This window comes from Littorina saxatilis, linkage group LG1 (assembly GCF_037325665.1).
Source record: "Littorina saxatilis isolate snail1 linkage group LG1, US_GU_Lsax_2.0, whole genome shotgun sequence".
NCBI lineage: Eukaryota > Metazoa > Mollusca > Gastropoda > Littorinimorpha > Littorinidae > Littorina > Littorina saxatilis.
This window is the reverse complement of record NC_090245.1, coordinates 53,949,492-53,954,963: the sequence shown is the minus strand read 5'-3', so window position 1 is coordinate 53,954,963 and position 5,472 is coordinate 53,949,492. Positions and strand designations below refer to the sequence as shown.

Sequence of the window (5,472 nt, the reverse complement as noted above, 5' to 3'; positions counted from 1 at the left end):
GAGCAGACGCTAAAAGAAAGTCATTTACGTTTCAGAGACATCCAGACCTGCTTGCTGCCGCGCGAGCAGAGGTAATTTTTCCTCTTTATCTTCACTGCGCTGACTGCAAAATCCCTCACGCGGAGGTGTTTTCAGACAGGCCAGACACAGATTGTGTTTAAGGATTATTGCGCCTTATCATCCACAGCTGGCCTAATGACACTTTGATGAAGATCATCAAATGACTTCATATCTGACGTGTACACTGTGTACGAAACATAGGCTTAGAGGGATCCTTGATAGCCGAATTTTCGGCTAAATCTGTTGGATAGGCTGAAATCTATCGGCATTTAGCCTAACTACTTCCGGATGAGCCGGGCTGTAAAAATAGCGCGGTGAAGCAGAGGTGAGTGTATCATATGTCGCCAAAATTCGACGGTGGTCTCTGAAGATAGTGTCACAGTACCCGTCTGTAATTGAAATGGGAGTGGTATGTCGGTCCGGATTTTAAAAAATAAATTATGTTTTAGGGGTCGTGAAAGCCAGTATGCCTCGCAGTCTGCAGGACTGAGGGAGATTCTGTTTCTTTATTACAGCGTGACAAAAGTGACATAATTTATGCCGGGGGACAAGGTTTAGAGACACCGGAGCGGGTGATTTTCAATGACACGGGGTGACCCAGGCCACTGATACGGGTGAATTGAGGAGAGACACGGGGATGATCAGGGGTGGAACAGTCAAAACGGGCGTTAAAGGTATCGAGACGATTTCCGTGTATGGATCAGATGACGAAGAGAGCAAAGGAGCAGGATGTCATGGAGGGTGTAATTATGTTAATGACATGACCGCTTGCCACTTTGATAACCTTGATTGTTGGGGCCTTGGAAATGGTAGACTTGCTGTCAAAAGGAAACGCATGCCGACACTAAGAAAACAAATGCATAGTCGTTTTGTGAACACGTGCTGTGTTACTTTACATACGTACACGCACGTTATTACTTGGCTGAATGTTGAAGGCAGCACTAAATAAACAAGACAAGCGCATGCTCATATGTACACACACACAGACACACATATATAGGGGAACACACAGAGACACAGATACAGACAGACAGGCAGGCAGACAGACAGACATACACACGCACGCACGCTCACACACACACACACCCGCACACACACACACACGCATATCGCCCCCCTCCCATACACACACACACATGTCGGCCCCCCCCCCCCACACACGCACACACACACACATGCAGCATGGCACATTCAACCCAGAAAGCAATCCATTTTCTTTATTTTAGACACACGTTCTTCAGCAATGCAGTTTGCGTGAAAACTATAGGCTGGCACAATAACGAGCCGAATGAAGCAGTGAAAAGGACCGCCATGTTGACACGGGCACCATAAAAATCTGACTCGGAATATTAACGAGCGACATCGGAAAACTGCATTCCGAACGAGGTTACTGTGGTGATGTATGCAGTCAGAAGCTTAGTTTCGAATTTGATGCATCGAGGTGCTATTTTAGAGAACAGCAGTAAGTAAGACTTATGCAGTATGGGGTTTATGGCAAGACCTATAATTATTGTGCACAAAACTCAAGCTGGTTTGCAGCTGTGTGTTTTTTTTTATCAAGTGTTTTGTACACCTAGAAAGAGAGACCGAATAAGGGGGGGGGGGGGGTGAGGAGGAGGAGGAGGAGGGGGGGGTCCGTCCTCTATGTATAGCACATCCGTCTGTTCTTGTCTTCATATCAATGTAAAGGTCATACAAACCAGGACATCCTTAGCTAACCTGATACAAACTGAGAAATCTTTTGAATGGTAGTGATTATTTAGTGCATAGTGCATTTCACTGAAAAAGCAGAAGCAGAAAACAGTTTCTGAGTCTTGTCTTCGGTCGTCTTAATCGTTGGCAGACTTTTTCTTTTGTTCCTCAACTTCATTTTATTATTTTTTATTATTATTTTTTTAATTTTTTTTATATTTTTTTTATAGCTATAGGTTCCGAGCGCGTGACGTCACACATTCCGCGGCAGCCATGTTGGGAAGCCGATGAACGTAAACACACGCTTCGCGCAGGCGATCAGTCAAAAATGGCTCCAGGCAAGCGTTGCTGTATGTTGCATTGCACGGTGTCGTCCCATAATTCTAAGGGAGAAAAGCTTGAACACGGAATACGGTTTTTCAGAATTCCGAAAGTTAAATCGCACGAAGGACCAAAAGTTGAAGATGTCACAAAGCGTAGAAGAAGAGCGTGGATTTCAGCGATCAGGCGAACAAACATCACTTTCGAGAGGAGTTCCTCAGCAATGCGCGTCTGCTCACAGCATTTTCACTCAGGTACGAACAGTTTTGCTTTTTTGTTCAATGACACTGTAACTATAATATTGTAATGTTGTTGTTTTCTCATGTAAAGTTGCTCAGATGTGCACACTGAACCACTCGTCACCTACTGACTTAGGTACTGATGTGCACAATGTGACAGACCAGATTGTCATGTCAGTGCAAGGAGTAACAACTGACACACGTGACAGTGACAGTAAATAAATGCCTTTACTGAAGTGCAGTACAGGAATCAGTTTCAGACTATGTACAGAGAGGACTTCAGAAATTTGCAGACTTTCTAAATTGTAAATACTTTCATTATTCATTAGAATGAATTTAGATACAGATTTAATCTACATGTAGTTTATTTTCTGTTTTGCAGGTAAGCCATCATACGAGATGATGGAAACTGACCCCGACTGGGCACCTTCACTCCTTCTTGGACACAGCGAGATGAAGACCACCGACACAGGGCGTCATGGGCGACAGAAGAACAGAGCCGCAACAAAACAGCTGCTACAGGAGGCCACTGAAGCTGTCATGATAGACAACGGAGAAGCAGAAGGTGGTGACGTGCATGCAGAAGATGATAGTCATCATGAAGAGATGGAAGATGGGGAAAACACCAGGCTGAGAGAGGAGGTAACTCAGTTAGAACAGGAGCGAGACATGATGAGAGAAGAGATCAACAGACTGTTGGAAGAGAATAGAGAGCTCAAGAAAAAGTTAGCAAGCAGGGAGATCGTTGAAGAGTCGTTTCAAGGAGACAACGAGAAAGTACGTTTTTATACTGGTTTACCAAGTTATGCGACTCTTCTAGTTCTGCTGAACTATCTGTCCCCTCATCTCCCTCAGGGGCGCTTGCTGTCACCTTTCCAGCTTCTGATTGTGGTATTTATGCGTCTGCGCCTGAAACTGCCTGTGTTGCATATTGCGTACTTGTTTGGCATCCACAGAACTACGATAGCCAGTGGGTTCAAGGATACTCTTAGTGTTATGTACACGCAGATGACACCATTTGTACCATGGCCAGGACGCGAGTGTTTGCGGGCGTGTATGCCACATCAGTTTGTGGAGACGTTTGGGAACAAAGTGGCTGTGATCATTGACTGTTTTGAAATTTTTATTGAGAGACCATCAAATTTGTATACCAAAGCTGCTACTTTTTCAAACTACAAACACAACAACACAATCAAACATCTCATTGGCATTACACCTAACGGACAGATTTCTTTCATTTCCAAGGGTTGGGGGGGGGGGGGGGGAGGACAACGGATCGTCATATTACAGAGGAATGTGGCTTCCTGGACAAGTTATTGCCTGGTGACTTGGTTCTTGCGGACAGGGGGTTTGATATTAAAGAGAGTGTCGGTTTGATGTGTGCCGAGGTAAAATACCAGCATTTACTCGGGGGAAGTGTCAGATGGAAGCAAGGTCTATAGAAGAAACAAGGAAACTTGCGCACTTGCGCATCCATGTCGAGCGAGTCATTGGAAACCTTGGGGGGAAATACAGTATAATAACAGATACCATTCCAATTGACATGTTGCTTCCATGTGAGGGAGAAGATGTGACATTCTTGGACAAGATTGTGTTTGTCTGTTGCGCCTTGACCAACATGAGCCCAAGTGTGGTAAATCCCTAGGGTGAACTCTGCAGAGCATGAGGCAGCTCCAGGCAATGCAGACAAGAATGTCACGTCGTATGTTTCACCTGGAAGTGACGTGTCAGTTAGAATTGAACTCGAAGGCAGTGTAGTGAATGTAGACAAAACCATAGTAGGCCTATATAAGATACAAGAGTCGGCGATACATCTGTGTTGCTACCTTTATTTTAAAGCAAAGCTTTGAAGTTGTTGACAAATCTCATGGTAAATTAATCTCACTGTGCGAGTCACTAATTATAAATTTGCATTTGTAAGCAAATGCAATTTGTAAACATTTGTGTGTGTATGTGTGCCGGTGTGGGAGGGGGTGGGAGGGGGTGTGTGGATGTGTGTGTATGGTTGCTAGTTTTAGTATAGTATTATGGTGTCTATTGTTTTAGTGTTATTGATGTGATCTTTATCAGTACCAATACTTACGACGCTACTCTTTAAATTTACTAATGCTCTTTATCTACTTGTTGAGATAGGTCTTTTATTTGTGGGGGGATTTTAGTGCTGGATTCGTTTATCATTTTGTTCTTATCGGTTCATCTCTCACTCTTTTATATTGTCATGAGCTTGTGCAATACCTGATGTATTAGTGAAGTGTAAGATTTGCTCAGGTGCTCCGTGTGTGAAATCTATAGTTTTACTCATCTGTTTTAATGTGGCCTAGTTGATATGTGTATTCTTATGTAATGTGTATGTGTTGCGATCAGTTGTAGACAAATTTTCCGTACGGACATTAAAGTATATTGTATTGTATTGTAAAACGGATTGATGTAAATAATACTAAGAATGAAAATAAATTTTGAAAGCTGATTTTCTGTGCATGTTGAAGAACTCTTAACTTGTGTGGATGTGTTGGTATCAGTGCAGCTGTGAATGACACTGTATATAGCTTTGTATGTGTGCATTTTCTTTTGAATGTTTTCATAACATGCCACTGGTAAAAGTGGTATTCAAATGAATTACAAAAAAATCTTTGTGAAAAAAATGCATGCTTATAACCTGAGCACTATTGGGGTTTCTGAAAAACACACTTTTTTCCCAATTAAGCCATAGGCAGGTTTTTATGAAAACAGACACAAACTGTACCACTTTCACACACACAAACCACACACGCTGTTTAGAGAGGGGTTACAAATAGTCATAACAAGTTCAGTTTGGGGTCTTTTTGAAATCTGTTTGATGCATCTTGTCTGTGACCATTGTGGCTATGCACTCAAAGTCAAAAAAGTGCAGAAAGGTGACAAATGAAGATTTTTCCTTCTTACAAGACAATGTGTGATTTTGCACATTTTGCCTCAGTCTTTATCAAGAGCCTGTCTAACCCACTTTGAAGCTGTTGGAGACTGCAGTAATGTTCCTTACATCAAGGCGAGTGCACAATGGTGCATTTCTAACCCCCCTCCCCCCTAATGTTCACTTTAATATCAATCAATCAATAGATATTCAGTCACAGTTTAACTAACTCATTCACCCTGATCACTCACTCATCCTGTTCTATTGTAG

The 5,472-nt window shown here is 42.7% G+C and overlaps 1 pseudogene; it reads left to right on the top strand.

Moving 5' to 3' along the window:
* Positions 1-1,822: 1,822 nt before the first annotated feature.
* On the top strand, positions 1,823-4,682 carry LOC138979094 (uncharacterized; annotated as a pseudogene).
* The last annotated feature ends 790 nt before the right edge of the window (positions 4,683-5,472 follow it).